At 38.0% G+C, this 17,022-nt stretch overlaps 1 long non-coding RNA gene across 1 annotated transcript in view; it reads right to left on the bottom strand.

Moving 5' to 3' along the window:
* LOC117243959 overlaps positions 1-17,022 on the bottom strand; it is a 69,646-nt gene that overhangs the window by 19,525 nt on the left and 33,099 nt on the right. Inside the window, exon 2 of the long non-coding RNA XR_004496144.1 lies at positions 454-522. This is a non-coding gene — a long non-coding RNA (uncharacterized LOC117243959). The remainder of the gene's footprint in view (positions 1-453; positions 523-17,022) is intronic.

Consider the following 17,022-nt stretch of genomic DNA (forward strand, 5'->3'; position numbering starts at 1 on the left):
ACTAAAGTTCAACAATAAAGAACAGTAAAGAACAGATAGCCTTTTTCTGATTGTTTTGCTGTCAAAATCTCAGATTGTTTTATGACCAAAATTAATGATGCTTGTATCATTCAATCCCATATCACTCCTTTCTCAAATACAAACATTAACAGACAATCATAACAAGTTCCCACAAAATTATTTTTTCAGTACAGAGAAAAGGCAGAGAGAATGGATATCTCTAATCCATCATTATCATTTGTATTCCTTGCACAGTTAGCACTACTTTCAGACATTTTCAGCTTTCAGCCATTCTTCTGAGGTTTCTACCATTTTCCCACTCTTTTTCTGCCTGGTCCTTGTGTGGCCACTTATTCCTGGACTAATGTTGAATTACCTGGCTGTAGAGATTAAGTTATCAAACTGAATATGCCTGAAACCATACAGAAAAAATGAGCACCAGGAGGTCCTTACCATTCACCTCTGGCAGGAATTCCAAGCTTTGCTTTTTTTCAAGCCCTCATCTTCTTAGCCTAGTGGCCACTGAAAGAAGCAAAACAGCCAACAGAACACCATTAAATGTATGTGTGAATTTTCAAATCAGCTTCCCAAAACGTAAAAACTAAAAATCTCCAGTGCTTCTCTGCTTTATCACTTTGTACCTTTTTTACTGCTGCACAGATCCAGGGCTTAGGAGAGCAGATAGAACAGAGTGTGAATCACAGCTTAAAATCACCATATTTCGGGTTTTAATTTTCCTTCTTATTGTAAAGATGGTGATATATTAGGAGGCAGTGACATAATTTGTGAAAATCATACCAATTATATCATTTCCATTAATCCTCTACTGTACATTCCCTTCTGCCATCCCTATTATATGCTTATTTCTATAATTCCAGAAAAAAAGAACATGGTAGCCTCTGCTCCATGAAAAGCTTTGAAACCAAGGGATTTACACATGATCGTAAGTGATCCTCAGCACCCAAACAAAAACAAATAAAAAAAATAAATTTAAAAAAAAAAAAAAAAGAGAGAGAGAGAGAAAGAAAGGCCTAAGCTCTGTCCCCAAGGGTGCTGCTTCCACATTGTTTCACCCTTCATAGCCTCAGGACCACTCCTCCACTTTCTCTCATAGTTTTCAAGAACAGTCTCATCTCAGGATGAATATTATGGACTTCACCAGCAAGAATTCACAGTCTTCTCAAGAACTACTGCAAAACCTTTTACGTGAAATGCCCAAACGACTTGCAAATATGTATTCACAAATTACACTCCAGTCAGTGACATTATATTATCATCATCTGAGAAACAGGCAGGTTGAAATAAGGAGAAGGTAAGTGACCTTCCTAAAGGTATATTTTAAATATGCTTGCTGTTCTCTGATAAGAGCAGTACATTTTCTTAGCCCATCTGCAATTTTGGTGCTCAGATTGTTTATGGTTCAATGAATATCCAAATTACCAGAGTACTAAAGACAAAATGGCCTGAGAAACTGCTTAATTCTATCCTGGGAAACCTGCTCAGACTAACACCAGTCCTGTCCTAAAAAATTGCTGGTGACAGCCTGGTACTAGTACTGATCCTAGTAGAAACACTGTAACAGTGCCAGTTACTATTTGACAGAGACCTTTAGTTCCATGCTATAATTTCAGGCATCTGCAGAAAGAAGGAGTAAAAAGCATCCTATTTCTATATATTCTTCAGATCAACACACTTGCAAACAGGAAAAAAAAAAAAAAAAAAAAAAAAGAAAAAAGAAACCATAGCAAATGCCATGTGTTTTATAAACCTCAAAAGCGTTTTTCTACATGCTTTCTGCACACCAAGGCACTCACTAAATCTGGCCCATCAGAAAGAATTCACTTGAGGGACTGCCTTGTTGATTTCTATCAGGAACCAAGGAAAGCAATTTTCCAGAGAAGATGCATGAAATACTCACACATTTCTTACCAATATTTGACTGAGGACAGAGCTGTGGAAAGAGAAACAATGGGAGTCATCCTCTTATGCTTACCAGCCAGCCAAGAAAGTGGCTTTCAGCATAATCAGATCATCAGACTGCTCAGCAGTGTGACCAGCCTTTGTTTCCTTTATGTGCTTGTTCATTACTTATCTGTGTTGAGAATCAAAGCTTAATGGCTGACACCCATTTTTAATGAATCAGTGTGAAAGACAGAAGGGACATGATCATTACTGCCATCCCAATATATGCAAACATTGCTTTTGTTCAACTGCCCTTTCCACATCACTTGATTAAACTGGACATGTTTCTTGTGGATCATACACCCAACCAATTTATAAACATCAGCTGTTTCAGACCGAGAGGTTTTCTTTGTATTGTGTGTAGCCCTTTACTTCCCTCCAGTAATAATAATGATCTGCTTTCTTTAAATAAGTAAAAGATAAACAGACACAGAGTGAAGTGAGTCTAGTGAGAGGTTTAAAGATGGCAGAGCTTGTTTCTGCCTTTGCTCTACTTCTGTAAATTATTATGCTGCAGCTACAAGGAGAACATAAGCCATTATGACCTGCAGCATTTCTCCAGGGATACAGTACAAAAAGTGGTCTATCAGAAATGCAATCAATTCCAGAGATGACTGCTTCCTGCACGCTTCCAAGCTGCTGCTTTATAAAACAGCTCCCCATAAAAGGAGCAGGAAATGCATGACATCGTTTAGCAACCAGTCATTAGAACTTAATGGAAGAGGATTAAACTAAAAAAAATGCCATGCTTACAGACCTTTCCATACATTACCACAGCCTCTGAGAGGAGGAATTGGTGACATATTGGTAGAGCCTTAACCCTTTCCTCTACCTTCAGAGATGGAAACATCCCACAATCAAATAAAAATCTTATTAGAAGGGTAAATCAAACAAAAATCAAACCTCTGAATCAAAGTGGAGTCAAAGGTGAGATTTTTCCATTTTTACCTAAAACCCCTAGGGGAAATGAAAACGTGTTCTCTAATCTTGATTTCTCTAACCTGTCTGTCCTCAGGTGCTGTACCATGTAATTTCTTGTGTTTTAGCAGTTGTCTCACTTCTAGTTGCCTACATGAAAATGTGTGTGCACTCCCTCTTTCATATGCTTAAGGTACAGTGAGAACAAAGCAAATAACCTCTGAAATTATATTCCTACTGATTTATTGTGAAGACATTTTTTATACTGAAAACACCTGGTGCACAGTATCATGTGCATTGATAATAATTCAGGCATAGCTTTTTTCTAGAGCAAAGCAAGTATTTACAGCTACAGCAGAATGCTGGTGATGAATTCATTCTTATCACAATCAAAAGATAACTGAACAGTAGAAACACATCCATCTCTTGAGGTTCAGCTCTCTCTAAATCACCCCCAGAAGGTTCTATGAATCTTTCTCCCTTCTGCAAGTTTTAAAACTAACAACTGCATGGTGCTGATAACCAATATCTGTATAAATGCTTTTTCCACTATATGTTAAATTATGTAGCTAAAAATAAGCTGCAGATCATCCATCTTTAAAAAGCATATTACGTATCTCTTAATGATTACATATCTCTCAAATGACAAGTCTTTTCACTGTACTAAGACAGAGTAGAGGTACGTTCTTTTTTGGCAGCTTTTCTGTCTCTGACACCACACAAGCTCTTGGGAGTCAGAGCACTGTCCAGCATGCAAATGGCCTGGAGCATGACAGAGCAACATGGTCACACCTTGCCATCCCCTACTCTGAGGTCATTGCCAGCAAAGTGCAGTTACAGGAATTCAAGGTACTCATCTGGTAGGAAACAACATCTTCTAGTACTGTGAGAAGTGTTGACTCATAAGGTTTGTCCGACTCACATTAAATATTTACTGTTATTCGTTACTTTAATCGTTCAGCCATAATAAAAAGTATACCCTGCAGCCTTGCCACCCCAGGTTGTGATCCAGCCATGCTCCACACCCAAGGTAATGTCAGTAAGCCAGCAAATGCTGTCTCCTGCCATCTCCAAAGCAATGTGGCAAGGACAGTTATCTAACACTGGGAACAGCTCCATGACCAACACCCCACCCAGAAGGAGCAGTTTGGAAAAGGTGCAGCTGAGAACATGGCATGCTGGGTGAAACTAAAAAAGCACTCAGGCCATTTCTGACTATTGGATCAAGGAAGATGCCTTCTCCCAAAGCACAAAACTTTAATTCATCACTCTAAACCAATTGATCTCCATTTGACTCAGAGTTTGACAATCCTATTGTGGTTTTGGCACAGCATCACCTGACTTTACCACTTCTCTAAGGATGAAGATTCAAATCTTCTGCTACTGCGATGAGACATTTCATTCCTTATGTCATAAATGTCAAATATAGTGTTGCTGTTTATTGCTAAAAATCATCATGTTCAACCCAAAGATAGATTTATTTCACTACTGTACAAAAGCATTCATATATATAAGAAAAAGCACCTGTTCTTTATGCCAAAAAATTACATAAACACCAAAAAACACAAAAAACAGACTAAGAAACTTGAGCTGTCCCTCAGCTCTCTTCCTTTTTTTCTAACTGCACATTTAACAGATCCAGCTTTTTTTTACACCTGTGAAATTATGCAATGTTGCAACAGTAAAACTTAAATCAAAATGAACATAAAATATCAACAGGGCGTTTTGGCTGCTTCAAATTAATACCCTTTATTATTGCAGTCATTTAGAGTTCAGGTAGCTTGTGATGCTGAAAATCATCTAAATGAATCATTTAAAACTTCTTTAGAAAAATACACTTCAATTTAACATGCATAGGTTTTTGAGAAGCACATCAAGTACAGAAATCACCAGCACCAGCAACAAAGGTAAAATTCAGCTCTGTCTGTTCAAAGATCATTTTTAATATAATATAATACAAGAAAGAACATAACACTGCCTCAGAGTAAGGGCTTATCTTTAACAGTGTTTTGCCTCTAGCTGTGGTCACAAGGGGGCATGTAGAGAAGAGAAAGAAAAGGGAACATATGGGATCTACCCAATTTCAGCCACAGAGATTTTCCAATTCTGGCACAACTGGTAACCCAGCTAGTAAATGTAAATGTAAACAGATCTCTCCCAAGCATTTGTCCAGTCTGCTTTCACACCCACCTGAACTTCACTCGTGTGAAACATCCTTTGACAAGGAGCTCCACAGGTTCACTGCATGCCACTTGAAGAGCCATATCCTTTCCTTTGTTTTAAACCTGATTCTAATTAATGCAGTAACTAATTCTGTGGGATCTGTATCTGAAAAATACAATGACCAGTTGAGCTCTAGCAGTCCTCTCCATGCCACGCAGAATTGTGTGGACCTCTCTCACATGTCAATAAATGGTTTATATTACAGGTTGAAGCATTCACCTCAGCTATGCCACATTGTACAGTAGATAATAAGGGTGCATCTGTAAAACAAAATTATTGATGTAGTGTCTCCAGCATCCTCAGCAGGCTTTTTTCTTCCAATTAGTATAAAATTGGTCCTGCAGATTGTACAGTCATTAGCAGTTGGATTGCATTGGGCATGTTCCAGAATTGCACTAGGCATGTTCCAGCATGAGCTGGTTTTGTTTCATCCAAATGGAATTCAGTTCCATTTGAAATTATTTTTATTTCAAATTTTCAATTACTTATTATTTAAATTACTTGTTATAATCATTATATATAAATACAAGTATATATAATGATTACTTTTATATATATTTTTATATATACCTTTATATACTTTTATATATTTTATATTATTTTATATAATCATAACTCTGAATTGTCTTTGTCACTGCACTGAACCTCTTCCCCTTTAAGAACATCCTTTTTGGAGATGGGACAACCAGAATTGCACACAGCCATCAAGGTGTGGAAAAAACATGATTGTATTTGATTTCATAATGATGTCTTCTGTTTTCTCTTTTATTCCTTTCCTAATATTTCTAATTTTTTTTGTACTAATGCTGAACACTAAGCTGATAATATCATGGTCCTCAAGGTCTCAATCCTGAGTGGTAATGGTGTCTCAGAACATAGGATTTTGTATGTTAAGTCAAAATTGCTTTTCCCTGTATGCATTGTTATACATTTATCCACATACCTCATTTTTGACATGTGTGTGAAATCTAAAAATTGGTAGAAACATCTTGCATAGCAAAAAAAGTCAATTAATCAACCCGTTATGGTCCCATAATTTTCTTTAGAGGTAGGTAAGCATTATTATGTCCACTTAAACACTGTTATATCAATTTTTCAAGAGATAAACTCACTTGGACAAGCAAACTCAAATACAGGGAGAGTTTTTAATCAGTAGAGCAATGAATTCCCCCTAAATTTCTCCTGCTTTCAGTAGATTAAAAACTTGCCATTATTAGAAAGGAATCCTAGAAAAGCCCTCTGGTAGAGCTACTTTCAGCACAGATCCTTCCAGCTAATATGCAATTTGGGACCACTACTATCACCTGAATAACACAATATAATCTTGGGTTACTATGTCAGAAAAGAACATCCAAAAGTTAATTATGCTTTTCAATTGCCTGGCTGCTCCTCATCCCTTTCCAGGAGCAGCCTTAGGAAGGACATTCAGGTGCTCCAGGCAGCAGCATTCTCTGGTCATAGTAACTCAGGTTCAAATAAACACAGCTAAGCTCTCTCTTTTTCACACTGAGATATTAAAGGTTTCTAAATTTAATACAAAACTGCTGAATTTTAAGAATTTTAATGCATAACATCAGATGATAGGCTCTAGAAAGAGGATTCTTGAGAAAAGAAAACATATTAAAGAGACATTGTAGCTCAGATCTAAATTCTGGCAGGACATAACAGACATCTTAGTCAGCCAATACATCAGACTTTTTCTGGGAACAGCTTAACTAAAAAAAACCCTCACATTTTAATTTCAGATTTTCAATTATTTGGTCTAAAAACTTGTATTGTAGCTTTTTTTTTTTTAATCTCTTAAGGAAAAATTGAGAGATATAAATCATCCAGAATTAGAACAGAAACCCCTGAGAAGGAGGATATTAATCCAAAAATCATGTGATTAAATATACCTAACACATTCTATTATGTAAAGCTTATTTATATAATTTATATAATTATATATTGTATAATTTACATATAAATATATATATGTATCGTATTCATCATATTGATACCTTCTGGTTTTACAGTGTTGGCATTCCCTCAGGTTGCATATTCTTCATAAAATGAAACTTGGACAGCTTTTTGAAAATGAAAGCTTAGATTTTCCTAAACTCTGATTTAGGTCTTGCAAAGCAGCCTTTTAATGCAAATACCCTCATACTTAGCTTTTCTTGGGGTAAGGACTTTTTAGCCTGTGTGATGGAAACTGATGCAGTGTGGATGACAAACATTAAGGTGTGCGGGTCTAAAGCACTGTGGTTTTAGGGTGTGCATCTCTGAGTTTCCTTCTCTCTGTCCCAGTCAAGTGTCTTTGCTTTTCAGTCCAAAGGCTTGTACCTTCCTCTTTAACAAAAAGACACCATGCAAAACAAGATTGAACAATCAGATTGCACAAGGCATAAACCCTTTGGGCACCAGTGGAATTCTTGAAGAAATTACCTGGGAAATCAAAGCAATATCTCAGTATCTGCTGAGCTCTTCCTGCCCAGTCCTCTCCAACCTGTGTTCCAGCAGGAGCAGGCTGAGCAGGACCAGCCGAGATCTGTTCAAGTGCTTTGCCCTGTGAACCCTGCACTGCAAGCTGCCAGTGCAGATGAAGTCACAGCAGGGTAAAGAGAGCTAAGCCAGCACAGATTACATCTGTGACCATACCAAAATGGGCTAGACATTGTAAAAGCACCTTTGGGTGAGATTTGCAAGTCATCCTCATTGGTAAGGCAATATCAATTCAACTACTGTATCTTAAACCTGCTAGGGTTATGTCCTCAAAAAATGTGTAAATGTTCTGAAGGTTCAAGTCTGCATCCATACCTGAAGTCTTTTCTTTGAAAGAGAATTTGTGGGGATTTCCTTAGAGAAGGATCTTCTCCAGGAACTTTGTCTTGTACAGTGAATTCTTGACCTGGAGAAGTGTGTTCCATTATGAATCTCTCATTTTCACTAAGGAAATGTGATTAATATAATGCTAAGACACCACTAATTCAGAAAGGCTTCTCATCTCATGTACTTTCTTTTTCCAGACTGTTGATTAAAGATATTTTGTAGCCTTAAATTTTAGATTAAATAGTGGTTAAAACAATTGAAATGAAAATATATTGGCTACTTTTGTAGTCTGTAGGGATAATATAATCCATTCAGCCTTTCATAAAACCACATACAGAGAATAACAGAATTTTAGGAAGTGTATTAATTAACATGTCTGTGACTGTACTTAATAGTCACAGCTACAATATATACCACTGTATATCCAAGCATATAATACCTGGATGAACTCCAGAGAATACATGGGAAAACCTATACGCCAGAGCCAGTATGTGATGGAGAATCCTCTTAAAATGTCACTGGCATGGAACTAAACCTTTTATCAGAGGTTTTACTATACTCCATGGGTGTGCTTTGAAGAAGATTCTGTTATATTCAACTACTATTGATTCACTAGGTACATGAACAGCTCTAATTAAAAACCTTTTTCTTTCAATCTTTGAAACCAGTGCAGAACCTTAAATAGATTTACTCTGAACAAAAAAATAAATAAACAAAACTACAAAAAACTCCAAACAAAAACAAACAAACAAAAAAAAGTGATAAAAAGTTTAATTAGAAAAATGGTAACCCAAATTTCCTGGCCTTCTTTGCTTCAATGTCTAAGTAACCATTGTCTCCCTGGATTTCTGAGATTAGGTTGGAGATGATGCTCCTTCCAAAGGTCTTTGATTTCTTGTCTTCAGCATGAGCATGCCTTGGCATGTCCCACAGGTTCTGCTTGCTCACACACTGTCTCTTCTGTCTCTGGCAGGACAAGGTCTCAGTGCTGGGAATCCCAGAGAGAAAAGAGGAACACAGAAAAGGAAGATTGGCTTTGTTTAACTAAGCAGGCTTCTGACCATGACTCAGAGAGCCTTTCTCAGGGGAGGGGAAGGGCTGACAAAACACAGTGCTAGGAATGGGTCTGGCAAGGGGAATTCTGCTTCCCAAATACATCACAAAAGCTAAGGAATAAGACTGGGCTGTGTTGAGCTTTCACCATTCTGTGGATGAAGTCCAGCCTTTATTGGTGACCCAGTGGCCAGACTGCGTAAACCCCAAGAACCTCTCCTTGCATAAGGCTCTTTATCTTATGGCCCTGTCCCAGAGCATTTAAGAATTTAGATAGTGCTCCAGAAACAGCATCAGTAAAAGGCTTTGCCAGCTGGACTGAAACAAAAGTACTCCAAACGTACCCTGGAAGAGTGAAATAGGCCTCTCTCTAGGTAGCTTGCTACTTCATGCTTAAAAGCCTGTCACCTCTGCTACTTAGGCTTTGATAGCCACGCAGAGAAATAATAAATAGTCAAAGGTATACCTCTGATTATACCTTCTGATTGCCTTGAAATTAATAGCTAATCTGAGACAGCACAAGTCACCTTATCCTCACAATGCCTTCCCATGTATTAGTGAATGGTCAGACTTCCTTAGGACAAAAAAAAATCTAAACACTGCCAGTCCTCTCCAAAACATAATACACCCAGGCCTTTATTTCTAGTATTTTGCATCTACCAGGTGGGATTGGGCCCCATTTGTGGTAATTCACCAGGCCAGGATTGACACCATTGGGATGCACATTTTAACAGACTTCTACAACCTCCCTGCTGTTGCACTTTTTGCTGAGATGGAAGCAGATTCAGGCTGGATCAGGGCTGTGGTGGTCTGGGCAGGCACAGCCCATATGCCCCATTCAACCTAGTGTGACTGGCAGCTGGCAAAACATCAGTGTGCCCTGCCCCAGTGATGCTCCATCAGGACCAGGCTCCAGGCCCCATAGTCTTGCCCAGCCACAGAAACAGATTTTTGAAAGAACTGTTGGAATTTAATAGCAACAGGATTTTTGATTACTTAAGATATTTTTATGGAACAGAAAATTCCACTTCTGATCTCCTTTAATCAACCTACAAAGTCTTAGAGTTTGTATATCTGTATACAAACTACTGTGGTTCAGTTGATTTTTCCATAAGGATTTGCTAGACTCAGTTGTTTTTAACCATTTCCAATACAGTTCTGTTCTGCTTAATCTTTTTGAAATGTTCTCCTCCTGTGTGACGGAAACAAATCCACAAGTATGGACAAGTATTTTTTCATGCCTGTTACATCCAGTGCTGTAATCGTGACAGGTTGCAGCTTCATCAAATTCCTCCTGTAGCAGCCACTTCTGCTCAGCCTCCAGCAGGGACCCAGACCAACCTGCAGGTACTTTTACACATGAATAAACCTCCACCAGAGGCTGCTGCTTTAATGAACTCTGTGTGCAATTCAGACAAATTCTGGTCTAGCCTCATTTTTATCCACTTAAATATGTTTTAGCCTGTCAAGTGAACAGAAAGAGGAAGCCATTACTTTTGTAAATGTAACAAGAAAAGTGTCAGTTCCATTATTTACACCTGAGTTGGGCAAGGTAGAGGATAATGTATGGTAGAGACCAATTCAGCATGGAATGGACTAAACAACCCACTGAACTCCATTTCATCAGCAATTTACTGGCTTTCATTTCATTTTCCTGCCTCAATAAGTTTGGTTATTAAGGCACAGACCCCTGCCATGCCTCTGAAAGGCCTCAGCACTGCTTTATACAGCAATTTCACTTCCCCAACAGTGAAAGAGTCCTATTTTCTTCATGTTGAGGACATGTTCAATCTAACTTAAAACACCTGTGCCAAATAGTTTAAACAATGCCAAAAACCCCTGCTCCTCAGCTCCATCTTCAGTAACTCCCTACGGTCACATGCTTGGACATGCTTCTCAAAGGAGTTCTAAAGGCCAAGAATATAATTTTCATATAAGTAATTTTCAAAGTCCAAACAATTTCAATAGGAGCTGGCTAAACTATTGCAATTATTTAAAAATTTGGTGCTTGTCTTTTTTTGCTACTTTTTGGGGTTATAGAAAAAGTCTTAAAACTATACATGGTCCAAAGGAGAAATTTAATCTCGCAGAGTTCCATTTCTGCTAATTGCTAAAGCCAAAAGGAAGTCTGTCAAAGGCTAATCATTCCCCAGCATTTTCTGAGACATGAACACACATTATCACATAAGATTATGCATTACATTTCTCCTTTAGAAAGCGTTCTATGAATAAGGAGTATGCTCTGGGTAACACTGAGGGTCAGACCTACTCTGGTGTATATTTCCATATTTGCACTTAGGCTAATTAAAATGCATGAGTTTCACCACTTGCAGACATTACTCTTTGTCTTCAAATGTTTATTCTAAAAGCCCAAATTGACCTAAATATTTTCAAAGGGACCTACGCGACTTCTCAATAGATTTCAAGCATAGCTTACAACTGCTATTTTCTGTGCTCTTTTTGCCTATACATCTTGGTTGATAAAGAAGTAGAGTCACCCAAAAGGAATGGTTGTTGCCCACGGACTTCACTGGTAGGAATTGTTTCATATCTGACTTCTCTTTTCCTAGGTCTAGTGATGTAGGTATATTTAAATAAGGAGTTCTAGAAACCAAAGGCTCATCAGCTATATGCAAACTAATTAATTTCAGGAGTATTATCAAATTTTAGGAGTATTATCAGACTGCCACTCCATAAGAATAAAAAAAAATTAATTTTAAATAACCATGTATAACTAATAACCAGTCATGTCTGATTCATTCAAAGAAATAATATTACTGGCTAATAATCAAAAAAATATCAGCAGGTCTATAGCACTTTGCTAAATCTTGTACTTATTCCTTCACTAAAGGTGCCTTTTGGCATGGATTCCCTGAAAGCTTTCCAGGTCAGTGATTTTATTGACACAGTTTTGGAAACCAGAATTGTACAGACAGTTGGACTGGAAGATAGATCCATAGGTATAGAACATGAAACATAAGATAAATTTTTAAAGAGTCAACAACCTTAGATCAGAGAGATGTAAGTACACTTAAAGAAGAAAGTCCAAAATATATTGGGAAAATATAATGTAACAAGAGGGGAAATGTCCTCTTTAACGTTTAGGTTGGCAAAAGAAAATACAGGGTTGCCTACCAAGAAAGACAGAAAGATCATAGAATAAAGAACCCCAAAGGCTCTCCAGTAAACCTTCAGCCTCAAAGAAGGACCCAGTCATTACATGCAGGCATTTAAAACATGGACAAATGGCAGGAATACACTTCCAAGAGGAAAATACAGAGTATATTATGCCTCATCTCTCATTAATGTGTTTAAACCTGTGAAAAGAAATGTGTTCTTTGGGGTTATTAAATATGAGATGTCATTAAATATGAGATTAGAAGAATTCCTGTCCACAGTCTGAAAGGTTGCATAATTCTGAGCTGTTGGGCTGATGTAACAAAATGTGTAAAATTACTCGTAAGATTAACTCTCTCCTGTGCAGTCATGAGTTTCAGTATGACAAAGGGGTATAAAAAAGTTGAACTTCTGCATATCTTCTGGGACTCAGGAAAGGCATTGTCACTTGTACCTTGAAATGAAACTCCAAACCACTTATTCACAGAATCAGCAGCTCTATTCTCCCTGATCATTGTAATTGTGCACTGTGCTCGGAAGCATAGAAGACTTCTCCTTAGTATATTATTTTCCAGAATATTTGCCACCAAAAAAGGACAGATTGTTATAAGTGCCACTTATTCTAGCAATAAAAGCCTCCAATTGTTACATCTCTCAGATTTTCCAGTGTTTGATAGTTTTGACTCTCTGACTTCCCGGCACATTCTAAGCAGGTCTTTCATCAATCCCACTTTCTGCAATCTTTAAAAAGCAAATGTTGCTAGTGGGGAGACTCTTAAAATGTGGAGTGTTTATTTAAAAAGCAGTCTTATATATCTATGGGGCAGAGGTATCCATGTTCCTTCAAGCTTACCTGTTTTCTTAAAACCTCAAAGAACATCAGAAGAAATAATGCAATAAAAACTTTCCAGTAATGCAAGGAACAAATTTCTACCTCTTCTGAGAATTCAGTTACTAAACTAGGAAGGATAAAACAAAGATTTATAGGATTAAAAGGTGAGCATCATGCAAAGGAGTAATCAAAAATATGTGTATTCAGCAGAACCAAGACAAATTTCATACCCTTCATAATCTAGGGAAAAATAATTCAAAATTCGAATATGATGATGTATATGTATGTGTATCCATCTGTGTGTTTGTGTGCATGTGAGACCAGCCACACCTCTCTCATCTACCCCACATCTGATTTTTCCTCTCTGGGATTCTATGTATCATTAAATACAATGGCTGAACAGTACTTTGAGATCTTCAATAAATGCCATCTGTTGCACTCCAGTTAGCTACCTCAGCACTGGTAAAGTGTAAAAACTTGCAAACCCCAAACTTTTTGGCTGATCATGTGTGTGGTTCCTCAGGCTGGCTGAGTATGTTTCAGCAGCACAAAAGGGAAACTTTGTCAGTTTGATGTGCATTTCACTGTGAGCACATGCAGACCTGTCCCAGAAACCAACCACAAAACAAACAGACAAGGTAGAGTCTTTTCAGTTGGGAGTTTTTTCATTTCTCTTTGGTATAATCTTAGCTGAAGTATGTCCAGGTCCTGAGAGCAGGTATAGATTGACTGAAGTCAGAAAGGGGGCAGATCTGGGTGTGTACAAGTGACGAGGCTGTTTTCAATAGCAGAACTAGACATGGGCAGCACAGAACAGACACATCCATCACCTCAGGGAGCTGCCTAAAGCTCACCACCAGCAGCTGAAGCAATAGCTCACCTGCCTGATCGAACCATACAAGAAGAAAAACATTTAAATCGTTTGTCTGACATGACACAAGACAGCTGATAAACTCAGCAAGATAAAAACATCAGATTTTTCTAAATGACAGATCTTGATTGCAGCACATCCTTGTGCAAGAACTTGTTTAAAAGGGAGAAGAAACACAGTCCAGAGATGGAGAACTCTTATCTCTGTTTCCAAAGCTAAGGAATGCAACTAAAGATTTTAAAGGAACAACTTTCTATAGAAGAATGATTCTATAGAATAATAGAATTCTTCTATAGAAAGAAGAATTCTATATTCTTATAAATAATATTTGCAGCTGCCTTAAGCCTTTGAGAAAACGTCAGCAATAGTAAATAAACTTCCTTCTTCACTAGCCTATCTGTACAGAGAGCACACCTGTGTTACTCATGTTCAGCGTTCCAGTCACCAGCAATTTTTGCTTCCTGAGTCTGTAGGAGAATGATTGCAATAGCAGGAGGTAAATGAGACAGAGTAGTCAAAGAAAGATTGAAAATGTGTGAAAACAATGTTAAGCATAACAACATAAACACATACTTTGCGCAATGTATATGAAGAAACCACTTTGAGATTTCCAAAAGGTCTAAAAATCTTTAACCCCACTTTATACTAGACAGCAGAGTATGAGAACAAAAGCTTTTATCTGGGATCCTGCCTTCTCTTTGTCAATTGAAACAAGCTGAAATTTAATCCCTCTCTGACTCGTTTTTCTCAGATGTTGTTTATTTTGGTTGAAATTACATGAAAACTAACTCAAATGTGAATTTTATCTCCCTTTCATTGGAAGTGCCAGGAAATTACTCTATCTTAGCATCCACAGTCCTGAGCCAGTCAGTAGTAAATCTCCCTTTCTACTGAAATCTCCTTTTAGTAGCAATCTCATAACTCCTGAGAAACCTTCTCTTATCACAGATTTGAGCTATCTGAGACCTCTTGTATGGCTGTCACAGGAATCAGTAATTGATCTAAATCAAGTGCTGCAGGAGAATTGTGGATGTCTTCCCAGTACCTGATGTTCTCATTATAACAAGTTTTGGATTCCAGAAAACTAGAGGCTATTAAATCTGTATTTGTATTTGCTAGATTGGAAATGTCTGGAAAGTCAACTTTACTCCTTACCATGCTTTCAAATGTATTCCAGGTTCATCCCAGGCTCACTTTAAATTTAATTAGGATTTTGGTAACATTAAGTTTCTGTCACAGGCAGTGATTAGAGAGTGGTGCACAATCAGCCTTTGCAAGTGCATCTCTCTCATTGTGATTAGAAAGGGATGACTGTATTCCTAAAATTAATATCCCAGAAACCAAAGTTAGACGATGCAAGTCTGTCCTCTGGTTTCATAGCAGCCACAAGTATTTAACTGAATCACTAGCAGCATTCCTGATGACAATACTCCTAGCACTGCACAGCCTGACTGGCTCAAGGCTCTGTTTCCAGTTCAAATTTTGCACAAATCCTGTGAAACTCTTCTCTAAACTTTCCTGTCATCATCTACAAGGGGACACTGGCCTGTGTATTTTTAACAGAAGCCATCCAGTCTCCCTCATCTGGCAGAGTAGGTGTTCCATGCATGGAGAAAAAGAGGGGGGTTTAGTCTCCAGAGAAAGACTAATTTATAGAAAGAAAGATGTCAGGGAAGAGTTTATTTTCTGTACCCTAACTGAAATGAAAGTTCTGTATAGTGCCATCCAACATTTTAACCAGGGCCTTACATAATAACTCTCATGTCTTCACTGCCTAATTCTGAGTTCAGGACCTATGCAGGAAATTCTTTTCTCCTCTCTTCTAGCAGAAGAGCTGATACCAGTATGTAAGCTTTATTCTTCTCACGAATCCTTATTAGACAGGCTTTCCCTGCTAAACTCAGGGGAAATCCAAGAGCAACTCAATTTGTGAAAGCAAGTGGGGTTACCTATCAGCTGCAGCCTAATGGGATTGTTTGGCAGGGCATTGGGAATACCTGTCTACCCCAAAGCATCACCCTTCAGATCTCCTAGAGGACAGTGAAGTTTGTCCTGGTTCCAGTCAGGACAGGGTTAATTTTTGTAAACCCAGAGGTTGTTCTGTACCACCTCACCTCATTTCTGGGACAGGGGAAAGGGTCCTTTCCAGGTTTAGGTAGTGTGGTGCCAGTTTGTGTATTGCCATTTTCCACAAGGTGAGCCTTCCACATCTGAATTGTTTGCCTTCCTCGTACAGGCCTTTATTATTATTGTTGCTGTTACTGTTCATTTCTTACTCCATTGCCATTTCCAGTAATCTGTTCTTATCTCATGATTATACCTTTTGTGCCTCCAATTCTCCTCTCCAGCCCTCCACAGGGTAGAGGAAGCGGGCGAGGGGAGTGACAAAGCAGCACATGGTTGGGAGTGTTTCAGTGGGAACACCTCTCCTGAACCACAACAAATACTTACCTTCAAGTATTTCACAGATGGCTGACTGGCTCTTCCTTATTAATGAATTCAGACTTCACAACATATTGTCTTGACATAAGGATAACATTTAAAGATTCAAAGAGAGTAAGTAGCAAAAGAAGCTGTCTGAAATAATTTATGTGAGTAATGTTCTTTAGTTAAGTTCAAGGTCCTTTGGGTATAGGCCTGATAAATAAAAAACTCATGCATAAGACTCCAAATATTTCTAAAATATCTATTTTAGCAATACTAAGAGTCTGATTCAAACATAAATGTGAAAAATAAATATCAGATTTAAGGTCTTTGTTCTGTTCCTTTCCGATATCCCCATTCATTTTGCTGTGGTTTATCCTCAGGAATTTAAAACCAAAACTTCTGAGAACTTCTCTGAGAACAGAGTAGAATTCAAGATTCTAGCTCTATTTATGACTTCCATAATTTTGTAGCATAAACCAATACTCATGCTTTCTTTCTTTCACTGTAGTTATCAGGTTCTAACACACTCCTTTTTTAAAGCTTCCCTCTCATTACAGAGATTATGGCCATCTGTCAGCCTCTGCTCAGAGGATGAATTACTCTCCAGGAGAATGACAAGGAGCAGTGGCCAGCACATGGTTGTTAACAACAAGGCTGTAGTACTAAGAGGGAGAGAAACCTTTTAACAGCCCTTCAGAAAGAAATATCCAGAAATAGCCATTTCTGAAATTCTCTTATACACATCTAGACTAAGAGGGAGAGAAACCTTTTAACAGCCCTTCAGAAAGAAATATCCAGAAATAGCCAT

The sequence above is a fragment of the Parus major genome, chromosome 2 (assembly GCF_001522545.3).
Source record: "Parus major isolate Abel chromosome 2, Parus_major1.1, whole genome shotgun sequence".
NCBI lineage: Eukaryota > Metazoa > Chordata > Aves > Passeriformes > Paridae > Parus > Parus major.